Here is a 13,268-nt window from a genome sequence, read left to right as displayed (position 1 = left end):
TGTTTTGTGTGCACTTGAAAAGACTGTGTATTCTACTGTTTTAGGATGGAATGTTATGAATATCTCTGTTAAATCCATCGGGTCTGGTGTGTCATTCAAAGTTACTGTTTCTTGTTAATTTTCTGTTTGGATGATCTGTCTGCTGATGTAAGTGGGGTGTTAAAGTCCCTTACTATTATCGTATTAGTATTGTTTATTTCTTTTATGTTTGTTATTAACTTTTATGTATTTGGGTCCTTCCCTGTTGGGTGCATAAATATTCACAATTTTTATTTATTTAGATTGTCCCCTTTATTATTATGTAGTGTCCTTCTTTGTCTCTTGTTACATTCTTTGTTTGAAGTCTGTTTTGTCCGATATTAAGTATTGCTATTCCATCTTTCTTCTTACATCCATTTCCCTGATAAATATTTCTCCATCCCCTCACTCTCAATCTGCAGATGTATTTAGGTCTGAAGTGAGTCTCTTGTAGGCAGCAGATAAATGGGTCTTCTTTTTTTATTCACTCTGTCATCCTGTACCTTTGATTGGAACATTTAGTTCATTTACATTCCAAGTAATTACTGATAGATATGTATTTATGGCCATTTTGTTACTTGTTTTGTAGTTATTCATAACACATGTATTTTATAAAGTAATAATGGCCTAGGACAAAGTATGATTTATTAGGTCAGAGAATAAGAAATCATTAAAAATAGGTCTGGAACTGAACTAAGAGAACTAGGTGTCCTGGTCAATGATACTTGGTACAACGGGTAACACCATGTGTGAAAACTAAATACACAAATTAAATTTGTATTTTATAATTGCTATTTCAGTTGTAAAAAGAAGTCAGGAATGTTAAGAGTCATTTCACACTGCAATAGTAACTCTGCCAACGCACTCGCAGCAATAGTTCTTTGATCTCTCTCGCAGTCAAAACCAAGGACCAGGAAGGAAAAGAATGTGATGTGAAAGCCTTTGAAACATCCCCTGATGACGGCTGTGTACCAGAGTGCATAGCTGTTCCTACGCAGGATTCTGTAAGCATCTATCTGTAGCAACAGATACAGGGATATAAACTGGATTATTATTACCTGCATTAGTAGACATATCTCACTTCCTTTCCCACTCTGTAAGCTCTGTTCCTGTACGTCAAGTTGCTCAGCTGATTATCCAAGGCCTCAATATATGACAGATACTAATCTTACCTAGACATATCCTGACCTATAATAGTATAAAACTACAGAACTGGGGAGCAAGATGGCGGAGGAGTAGAGACCTGTATTTCGTCTGGTCTCAGGAATTCAGCTGGATAGGGATCAAACCATTCTGAACACCTACGAACTCAACAGGAGACCAAAGAAAAGAATAGCAACAACTTTCTGAACAGAAAAGCGACCACTTTCTGGGAGGTAGGACGTGCAGAGAAGTGAATCTGAGGCAGTATTTGGGAGGATAGACGGCGGGGCGGGGCCCTCCATCAGCCGCTTCTGGCAAGTAATAGAGCCGCGGAACACAAAATCGGAACTTTTAGAAGTCGGCTCCGCTGAAGAACGTTGCTCCAGTGGCTGAGCAGGGGGTGCAACCCTCACTGGGACAGTGTGGTCTCAGGACTCTCGGGGTCACAGGAAGACCAGGGCTGCCTGAGGGCAGCAGAGCTCCCAGGTATCAGAGCAGGGAAGCCGACTGCAGAGACTGAGCCGAAGAGCGGGCTCTCAGCTTGGGGTTGCCATAAACCATGATCCACGGCACAGTTGGGCCACTGCTCCTCCAGCAGGGACCCAACAAGGGGCAGATCCGGGGAGATTCCCCTTCCTCCCCCGAGAGGAGTGGCACGAGAGCACACCACAGGGATCTGCTGGGTTGGAGACTCCACACCAGGTCGGGTGCCAGAGATAGAAATGCTCGGTCACAGGCCGGGTGAGCACAAAGTATGGGCGGAGACCGGGGAGATGGGAGTGATTGACTGCTTTTCTCTGGGGGCTCACTGAGGCATGGGGCCCCAAGTTCTTGGCTTCTTCGGGTGGAGATTGGGAGGCCACCATTATCACTCTCGCCATCCAAAGCTGTACAGAAAGCTTCCGGGGAACAAAAGCTCCCAAGAGCAAACCCGAGCAGATTATTTAGCCCAGAAAGCAAGGGCAGGGCAATTCCACCTCCGGCAAACAGATCTGGGAAACACGGCAACAGATCCCTACCCCAGAAGATCCGCAAGAACAGCCAGCCAAGACCAAGTTTAATGATCAATGAGAACAGAAGAACTCCAGAGCTAGGGGAATACAGCACATAGAATTCATGGCTTTTTTACCATGATTCTTTAGTCTTTCAAAGCTAATTTTTTTTAACTTTTTTTTATTTTTATTTTCCCCTTCTTCAACCAACATCTTATCAATTCCTTTTTTAAATATACATTTTTATTTTTCATTTTTAGAGTCATATCCTATCCCTTCATAGCAGTTACCCTTATTTTTGGCATAAGAACAACTTATATATATATATATTTTGAGATACAATTTCTTCTAACAGATCAAAATATACCCTAAATCTCAAGTGTATGGCTTTGTTCTACTCTCCTGCCTGATCACATTCTCTCCCCCCCTTTTTTTTCTTTCTTTCTTTTTTTAAATCCTCTTCTTTCTTTTTTGAAACAACTTCTTATCAATTCCTTTTATAAAATTTTTTATAATTGTCATCTTTATATTCATATTCCATCTCCTCATCATATCAACCCTTATTTTGTACATATAAGAGTCATTCTTTCTTTAAAATTTTGGGAGGCACGTTCTTCTAACAGACCAAAATACACCCAAAATCTAGTGTATGGCACTGATCTATGCACCAGCGTGATCATATTTGATCATATTCTGTTTTTGTTTTGTTTTGTTCTGTTTTTGTTTGTTTTTATCATTTTCTTTTTGTTTTTCTTTTTCTTTTTTCTTTCTTTCCCTTTCTTTTCCCCTGGTTTCAAGTTTTTTCTGATTTGTTTAGAGTATATTTTCTGGGGACGTTGTTACCCTGTTAGCACTTTGTTCTCTCATTCATCTGTTCTCCTCTGGACAAAATGAAAAGACGGAAAAAATCACCTCAACAAAAAGAACAAGAGGTCGTACCGTCAGCCAGGGACCTGCTCAATACGGACATTAGTATGATGTCGGACCTAGAGTTCAGAATCATGATTTTAAAGATACTAGCTAGGCTTGAAAAAGCATGGAAGTTATTAGAGAAACCCTTTCTGGAGAAATAAAAGAACTAAAATCTAACCAAGTCAAAATCAAAAAGGCTATTAATGAGGTGCAATCAAAAATGGGGGCACTAACTGCTAGGATAAATGAGGCAGAAAAGAGAATCAGCGATCTAGAAGACCAAATGATGGAAAATAAAGAAGCTGAGAAAAAGAGAGAGAAACAACTACTGGATCATGAGGGCAGAATTTGAGAGATAAGCGCTACCATAAGACAAAACAACATTAAAACAATTGGGATCTCAGAAGAAGAAGGGGGGGCAGAAGGTATATTAGAGCAAATTATAACAGAGAACTTCCCTAATGTGGGGAAGGAAATAGGCATCAAAATCCAGGAGGCACAGAGAACCCCTCTCAAAATCAATAAAAATAGGTCAACACCCCGACATCTAATAGTAAAACTTACGAGTTTCAGAGAAAAGAGAAAATCCTGAAAGCAGCTCGGGAGAAGAGATATGTAACCTACAATGGCAGAAACATTAGATTGGCAACAGACCTATCCACAGAGACCTGGCAGGCCAGAAAGGACTGGCATGATATATTCAGAGCACTGAATGAGAAAAATATGCACCCAAGAATACTATATCCATCCAGGCTGTGATTGAAAATAGAAGGAGAGATAAAAAGCTTCCAGGACAAACAAAAACTAAAGGAATTTGCAAACACGAAACCAGCCCTACAAGAAATATTGAAAGGGGTCCTCTAAGCAAAGAGAGAGCCTAAAAGCAGCATAGACCAGAAAGGAACACAGACAATATACAGTAACAGTCACCTTACAGGCAATACAATGGCACTAAATTTGTATCTTTCAATAGTTACCTTGAATGTAAATGGACTAAATGCCCCAATCAAAAGACACAGGCTATCAGATTGGATTAAAAAACAAGACCCATCGATATGCTGTCTGCAAGAGACTCATTTTAGACCCAAGGACACCCCCAGATTGAAAGTGAGGGGATGGAAAACCATTTACCATGCTAATGGACACCAAAAGAAAGCTGGGGTGGCAATCCTTATATCAGACAAATTAAATTTTAAACCAAAGACTGTAATAAGAGATGAAGAAGGACACTATATCCTACTTCAAGTGTCTATCCAACAAGAAGATCTAACAATTGTAAATATCTATGCCCCTAACATGGGAGCAGCCAATTATACAAGCCAATTAATAACAAAAGCAAAGAAACACATCGACAACAATACAATAATAGTGGGGGACTTTAACACCCCCTGACTGAAATGGACAGATCATCTAAGCAAAAGATCAACAAGGGAATAAAGACTTTAAATGACACGCTGGACCAAATGGACTTCACAGACATATTCAGAACATTCCATCCCAAAGCAACGGAATACACATTCTTCTCTAGTGCCCATGGAACATTCTCCAGGATTGATCACATCCTAGGTCACAAATCAGGTCTCCACTGGTAACAAAAGATTGGGATTATTCCCTGCATATTTTCAGACCATAATTCTTTAAAAACTAGAACTCAATCACAAGAGAAAAGTCGGAAAGATCTCAAATACATGGAGGCTAAAGAGCATCCTACTAAAGAATGAATGGGTCAAACAGGAAATTAAAGAATAATAAAAAAAATTCATGGAAACCAATGAAAATGAAAACACAACGGTTCAAAATCTTTGGGATGCAGCAAAGACAGTCCTAAGAGGAAAGTATATAGCAATACAAGCCTTTCTCGAGAAACAAGAAAGGTCTCAAATATACAACCTAACCCTACACCTAAAGGAGCTGGAGATAAAACAGCAAATAAAGCCTAAACCCAGCAGGAGAAGAGAAATAATAAAGATCAGAGCAGAAATCAATGAACTAGAAACCAAAAGAACAGTAGAAGAGATCAACGAAACTAGGAGCTGGTTCTTTGAAAGAATTAATAAGATTGATAAACCCCTGGCCAGACTTATCAAAAAGAAAACAGAAATGACCCAAATCAACAAAATCATGAATGAAAGAGGAGAGATCACAACCAACACCAAAGAAATACAAACAATTATAAGAACATATTATGAGCAACTCTATGCCAGCAAATTAGATAACCTGGAAGAAATGAGTGCATTCCTAGAGATGTATCAACTACCAAAATTGAACCAGGAAGAAACAGAAAACCTGAACAGACCTATAACCACTAAGGAAATTGAAGCAGTCATCAAAAATCTCCCAACAAACAAAAGCCCAGGGCCAGATGGCTTCCCAGGGGAATTCTATCAAACATTAAAAGAAGAATTAATACCTATTCTTCTGAAACTGTTCCAAAAATTAGAAATGGGAGGAAAACTTCCAAACTCATTTTATGAGGCCACCATTACCTTGATCCCCAAACCAGACAAAGACCCCATCAAAAAGGAGAATTACAGACCAATATTCTTGATGAACATGGATGCAAAAATTCTCACCAAAATACTAGCCATTAGGATCCAACAGTACATTAAAAGGATTATTCACAACGACCAAGTGGGATTTATCCCTGGGCTGCAAGGTTGGTTCAACATCCGCAAATCAATCAACATGATACAATACATTAACAAAAGAAAGAACAAGAATCATATGATCCTCTCAATAGATGCAGAAAAAGCATTTGACAAAGTACAGCATCCTTTCTTGATCAAAACTCTTCAGAGTATAGGGATAGAGGGTACATACCTCAATATCATAAAAGCCATCTATGAACAACCTACAGCGAATATCATTCTCAATGGGGGGAAACTGAGAGCTTTCCCCCTAAGGTCAGGAATGCAGCAGGGATGTCCACTATCACCACTGCTATTCAACACAGTACTAGAAGTCCTAGCCACAGCAATCAGACAACAAAAAGAAATCAAAAGCATCCAAATCGACAAAGAAGTCAAGCTCTCACTGTTTGCAGATGATATGATACTTTATGTTGAAAATCCAAAAGACTCCACCCCAAAACTGCTAGAACTCATGCAGGAATTCAGTAAAGTGGCAGGATATAAAATCAATTGCACAGAAATCAGTGGCATTCCTATACACCAACAACAAGACAGAAGAGAAAGAAATTAAGGAGTCGATCCCATTTACAATTGCACCCAAAACCATAAGATACCTAGGAATAAAAGTAATCAAAGAGGCAAAGGATCTGTACTCAGAAAATCATAAAATACTCATGAAAGAAATTGGGGAAGACACAAAAAAATGGAAAAACGTTCCATGCTGATGGATTGGAAGAGCAAACATTGTGAAGATGTCAATGCTACCTAGAGCAATCTACACATTCAATGCAATCCCCATCAAAATACCATCCATTTTTTTCAAAGAAATGAACAAATAATCCTAAAATTTGTATGGAACCAGAAGAGACCCCAAATAGCCAGAGGAATGTTGAAAAAGAAAAGCAGAGCTGGCGGCATCGCGGACTTCCAGCTCTATTACAAAGCTGTCATCATCAAGACAGTATGGTACTGGCACAAAAACAGACACACAGATCAATGGAACAGAATAGAGAGCCCAGAAATGGACCCTCAACTCTATGGTCAACTAATCTTTAACAAAGCAGGAAAGAATGTCCAATGGAAAAAAGACAGTCTCTTCAACAAATGGTATTGGGAAAATTGGACAGCCACATGCAGAAGAATTTGAGACTGGACCATTTCCTTACACCACACACAAAAATAGACTCAAAATGGTTGAAAGACCTAAATGTGAGACAGGAGTCCATCAAAATCCTAAAGAAGAACACAGGCAGCAACTTCTTCGATCTTAGCCACAGCAACAGCTTCATAGAAACATCGCCAAAGGCAAGGGAAGCAAGGGCAAAAATGAACTATTGGGATTTCATCAAGATAAAATCTTTTGCACAGCAAAAGAAACAGTCCACAAACCCAAAAGACAACAGAAGAATGGGAGAAGATATTTGCAAATGACATATCACATAAGGGGCTAGTATCCAAAATCTATAAAGAACTTCTCAAACTCAACACCCAAAGAACAAATAATCCAATCAAGAAATGGGCAGACGACATGAACAGACATTTTTCCAAAGAAGACATCCAAATGGCCAACAGACACAGGAAAAAGTGCTCAACATCGCTCAGCATCAGGGAAATCCAAATCAAAACCTCAATGAGATACCACCTCACACCAGTCAGAATGGCTAAAATTAGAAGTCAGGAAATGACAGATGTTGGCAGGGATGCGGAGAAAGGGGAACCCTCCTACACTGTTGGTGGGAATGCAAGCTGGTGCCGCCACTCTGGAAAACAGTATGGAGGTTTTTCCAAAAAGTTGAAAATAGAGCTACCATACGACCCAGCAATTACACTACTCAGTATTTACCCCAAAGATACAAATGTAGAGATCCGAAGGGGTATGTGCATCCCGATGTTTATAGCAGCAATGTCCACAATAGCCAAACTGTGGAAAGAGCCAAGATGTCCATCGACAGATGAATGGATAAAAAAGAATGGAATATTATGCAGCCATCAAAAGGAATGGGATCTTGCCATTTGCAATGACGTGGATGGAACTGGAGGGTGTTATGCTGAGTGAAATAAGTCAATCAGAGATAGACTTGTATCATACGACCTCACTGATATGAGGAATTCTTAATCTCAGGAAACAAACGGAGGGTTGCTGGAGTGGTGGGGGGTGTGAGGGATGGGGTGGCTGGGTGATAGACATTGGGGAGGGTATGTGCTATGGTGACGCTGTGAAGTGTGCAAGACTGTTGAATCACAGATGTGTTACTCTGAAACTAATAATGCAATATATGTCAAGAAAAAAAAAAAGAAGAAGATAGCAGGAGGGGAAGAATGAAGGGTGGAAAATCGGAAGGGGAGACAAACCATGAGAGACAATGGACTCTGAAAAACAAACTGAGGGTTCTAGAGGGGAGGGGGATGGGGGATGGGTTAGCCTGGTGATGGGTATTAAAGAGGGCACATTCTCCGTGGAGCACTGGGTATTATACACAAACAATGAATCATGGCACACTACATTCAAAACTAATGATGTAATGTGTGAGTAACATAACAATAAAAAACTTAAAGAAAAAAAAAACTACAGAACTGTACTTTCCAACAAGTGTATATGGAGTTTTGATGACCTACTCGGCTCTCCACTGAGTTCTCTAGGATTGAAAACTACAGCAAAAGCCACAGATGAATTCTCCTAACCCTTTCAAGAAATAAGACTAAACATTTACACTGTGTGATTTCAACATCTTTAATATGTGCCTTGAATGCTAGCTTTTACATTGTCACTAAAAAGGTGCCAAACCTTTTGCTTGTAAACTTTTTTAAGATTTATTTATTTAAGAGAGAGAGGGAGAGAGCACGCGTGCCCGCCAGCAGGAAGAGGGGCAAAGGGAGAGAATCCTCAAGCCGACTCCTGGCTTAGTGGGGAGCCCTACATGTGGCTCGATCCCAGGACCCTAAGATCATGATCTGACCCAAAATCAAGAGTCAGATGCTTAACCGACTGAGCCACTCAGGTGCCCCTGCTTGTAAATTTTTAATTTTAATTTTATAAAGTATGTCGAGTGCCTATTTTCCCTGCAAACTTTGCCTGGCTAGCCTACTCAGGTCTCAAGTTTCTATTCCTTGGAAAATATCCTGGGAGACCTCGTTGAGTTTAGTTGCCCATCTCTGTTATATTCCTATATATCCCCTATCCTGGTCTTTATACTACTTTATTGTAATTACTTAGTTGTCTCTATTCTCTGCTAAATGGTAAGTTCTATAATGACAGGGAATGGTACATCATGGGGAAAATTGCGAGTTAATGAATAATAGTAGATATACTTTCAGAATTCTGTTGCTTGAAATGTGCATATTAGTTTACAGATAGTAACTATAAGTACAAGTCTTTCCCTGTACTGGAGGCATATAAGTTGAAAACCACTGATCTATAATATAGTCAGAAATTTTACTTAAAAGAAATCAGGGTACTATCCTGCTATATAATACAAATTAAAATTTAATACCTAACATTTGTCCACACATTTATCTGAGGCTATATGCTAAGCAGTTTACTTCATATCGAATTTACTTCCCACAAGTCCAAGACATTAACACTGTTCCCATTTTATACCTAGCGTAAATTAATTTTATCAAGGATAAGTAACCAAAGATCACATAGCTATTAAGTGATAGGGTCAGGAACTAAATTAGGGCAATCTACCAGTCCCAGCACTTATCTACCATGCAATACTGACCACTATGCTATCTGCCCTACCTTGTCACTGTATTACTTTGTCTCCAAGCTTCAAACAACCTTTCTTTGCTGTGATTTGTGATTCTGAGGCTGAGAAGCCACATTTCGGCTCCTCCAGCTGGGCCTATGTTAGGCTTTGAAAAGAGGGGGCGCGAGAGGGCGACTGCAAGGCTGGAGGAGGGAGGGAGATGGGGCGTGTTCTTTTCTGGCTGCTTCCTGCGGGCTCCCAGTAGGCTTCTTGTCTGCTTGTGGGTGCCATGGGCAATAGACTTGTGTGTTTCCTCGCTCCAGCAGCAGAAGTCCTTTCTCTAGATGCAGGAGAATCAAGTTTGCAGTAGTCCCACACTTGCAGAACCAGCTTCATTGAACTCCTCTCCTCAGGGTGTGCGCCTCCCTGTCCATGGGTCCCTTCCCCTTGTCAGTAACTCTCTCTCTGTTGCCCCAGTATTGAAGATGGCGACTGTTTCCTGCACTTGCAACCTCCGAGAAAACGAGAATTCTCCTTCATGGACCTAAATAACAACTTTATGCTTTGGTAACATTCAAGCTACTGGTGTTCTCTCTTCTGACTGGATCTTGACCCATTAAGGTCATGCATACAGCTCTTAACTTGACAATCAGGAACTAGAGTTTGGGCCAGTCTACCAGCCACTGCTCTTCACTACTCTTAGCACCATGCTAGCCTATATGAAATGTATGAACTTGTCATCATTTTCTAAATAATAATAATAAAAGAAGAGCAAAGAAAAAAATTAACAAAACAAAATCAAGTTCAAAGCTTAGAAACTGTCAAATTGGAATCTGTTAGTCATGCAATCACATGGACTTCTTTAAATAAATCTTTTCACTATCTAATACAGATAGGTATATAATTTGCAAGCTGCCTGACCATCCATCCATCTAGATAGAGAGAGAGCTATATTATATAGCTAATCTTAATTACACAGCTAAATAAAACTAGAAAACACTAACTAGTCCAGCTCCTGACTTGGGCTTTCAGGTATTTGATGGAGTCAAGAATCATATCACGTCTAAAATGGACAATTAGCCTGTTGGTCTTTTTTCCTATACAGAACGAATGCCGTAGGGAAATCTGTGAGTATATCTGGTATTTCCATGTTTGAAGTTACCATACTGTTGCCACTCCTGTCGTTATTGTCTCCACATGATTCTAACTATGAGTTTAAGTGGATTTTTCTTCAAGTTCTCATATTTGGAAAATGTTTCACAATATTTATGGCCTTAATTTAATCATCAAATATTTTAATCACTTATACTCTAGATACAGAATCAAGTTCTAGTTGTACGATGGCTAACTAGACCGAACATGCAGTTCCAGCACGGCCCCACAATTGAGCAGGTTACATATATGTGAAACAAATGGGTATTTCATAAAAAGTATTTAATATTTAATTTTGGGCCATTTGTTTCTGAGTTGTTTGGGGGTCCTGGTGAAAATAAGACAATGTCCTTAATATACAACTAGATGATACTAATCAAAATTTTGAGATTTTTTTTAAAATGGATTCATTATCTCAAATTCATGAATTACACAGAAAACTCAGCAGGATCATGGAGCTACAAAGTGACTTATGTGCTGATAACCTTACTTTCCCTGATTTTAGGCCAGGCCCCCAAACTTAAATGTCTATCCATAACCAACTGTATTTTTGGAGTAATAGGGTGTTCATTGACTCATAAGTAGTATCCACCTTTCATACGTACAGCTCTTTCAAGTCACAAATTAAATACTTTCAAAAGCTTTCTTCAGTATTACTACAGAAGGGCTTAGTTCCACTCTGCGAAAGGGGCTGTAGCTGGGAGGAAATGAGAGCAGGATTAATACCTGCTCTTGAGCTCCTACCATTTACTGTTGTCTCTTGCACTCCACTCCAGGCAAGTTTTAATACTACAGACTGCGACTTTTGCTGTACTCAGGAATCGCTCAGGAAGCTTGTTAGAATGACACATTTCTGAGCTCCACCTTCAGGTCTAGGGTGTGGCTCAAGAATTTGCATTTTCAGTTTGGTTGAAAAACTCTAACGCAACAGAATCCTTGCTTTGAAGATCTGCTAGGTGCACCAGAGTGAGAGTGAATCAGAAGATAGGCGTGATACGGAGTCACGTATATATATACATAAAATATAATGTAAATTAAATCCACATGGGTTCTGAAGATATCTTGGAAAGGTGATCAGCATCTGATCATTGTTCTCCGAACTTGCCTGGTGATTGGAATCATCTGGGGGCCTTTGTAAAGCAGTTCATTCCTAGCTTTGTCTCCCAGATCAGTGGTCCCCAACTTCATCTGCCCCACAGAATCACCCAGGGAACATCTAAAAATCCAGATACCCAGGCCATACCACAGACTGAATCAAAATCTCTAGGGCTCAACTGGGGCATGAGTTAGTTTTAATTTTTTCTTGAGATATAATTGATACATAACATTACATTAGTTTCAGGTATACAGCATGATTCAATACTTGTATATCTTGCAAAATGATCAGCACAATAAGTCTAGTTAACATCCATCCTCACACATAGTTACAATTTTTTTTCTTGTTATTAAAAACTTTTTTTTTTAAGATTTACTTATTTATTTGAGAGAGTACCACGAGAGAGAGGGAAGAGAGGGAGAAGCAGACTCCCCCTTGAGCAGGGAGCCCGATGTGGAACTCATCCCAGGACCCTGAGATCATGACCTGAGCTGAAGGCAGGCTCTCAACCAACTGAGCCACCCAGGCATCCCAAAAACTTTGAAGATTTATTTGCTTAGCAACTTCAAAAAACACAATGCAGCGTTATTAACTACAGTCATCATAACATACACCACATTACATCCCCATGACATACTTACTTTATAACTGGAAGTACTTTTGACCACCTTCTCTCATATTGCCCACCAATTCCCACCTATCTCTCCCACCCCCACACACTTCTCTGACAACCACCAATCTGTTCTACCTGTGTTTTCTGTTTGGGAGAGTTGTTGTTCTTTTGTTTTTTAGATTCCACTTATTTATGAAAGCATACATACTTGTCTTTTTCTGTCTGACTTTTTCATGGCCATAAGTATTTTTTAAAGCTCCCTTGTGATTTCAGTGTATAACCAATGTTTGAGTGACTATGCTAGAGAATAATTCTGGTGGTGACCAAGAATCAGAATTTTTAGCAACTGCTCCAGGCAATTCTTATGAACACAAAGTGTGTAAGTTATTAAATTTGATATACAAGGAGCTATTTCGAGTTATTTAAAGAAAGAACTATCCACATTTGACCAACTTTATAATATACAGTGACAAAAGGTTAGTTTCTCTTTATTTGGAATTGATGATTACTACATTTTTTAGCTCAGACTGCTTACCTGTGTCACCAACAACTGCATTACATATACACACACATGCACACACATAAGCATACACATACACTGTAGATTTGTACTCTTATATTGTGAAATAAGAGCTAAACACACAGATGACATGTCATCACCTTAAAAAGATTTACTGCTACTTTACTAATGTAATGAAATATTACTTCCCTCATGGGTGATTTTCAGGGTGTAATGTTAACATTGCTTTCCCTGGCTTAAATTTACTGTTCATCTTCATCAAGTCCTTTAAAAGTCAAAGTGGAGTGACTTGTTCCCAAGAAGAAAAAGTTCTACCCCACCTTCCATAAACTGGAATACAATGTATGTTCCACTGAGTACAGCAGAACTGAGAGGTTATGTCTTAAACCCCATCCAAGAGGGTGGGACGTTGCTTGCTAAAATATTTCAGTGATATCCTACAACACAGACACCAGTATGGGGCTGTTGCTTGATTTCAGGAAATCTTAACTGTGATTGCCTCC

This window comes from Zalophus californianus, chromosome 2, assembly GCF_009762305.2.
Source record: "Zalophus californianus isolate mZalCal1 chromosome 2, mZalCal1.pri.v2, whole genome shotgun sequence".
NCBI classification, from domain to species: domain Eukaryota; kingdom Metazoa; phylum Chordata; class Mammalia; order Carnivora; family Otariidae; genus Zalophus; species Zalophus californianus.
This window is presented reverse-complemented; position numbering follows the sequence as displayed.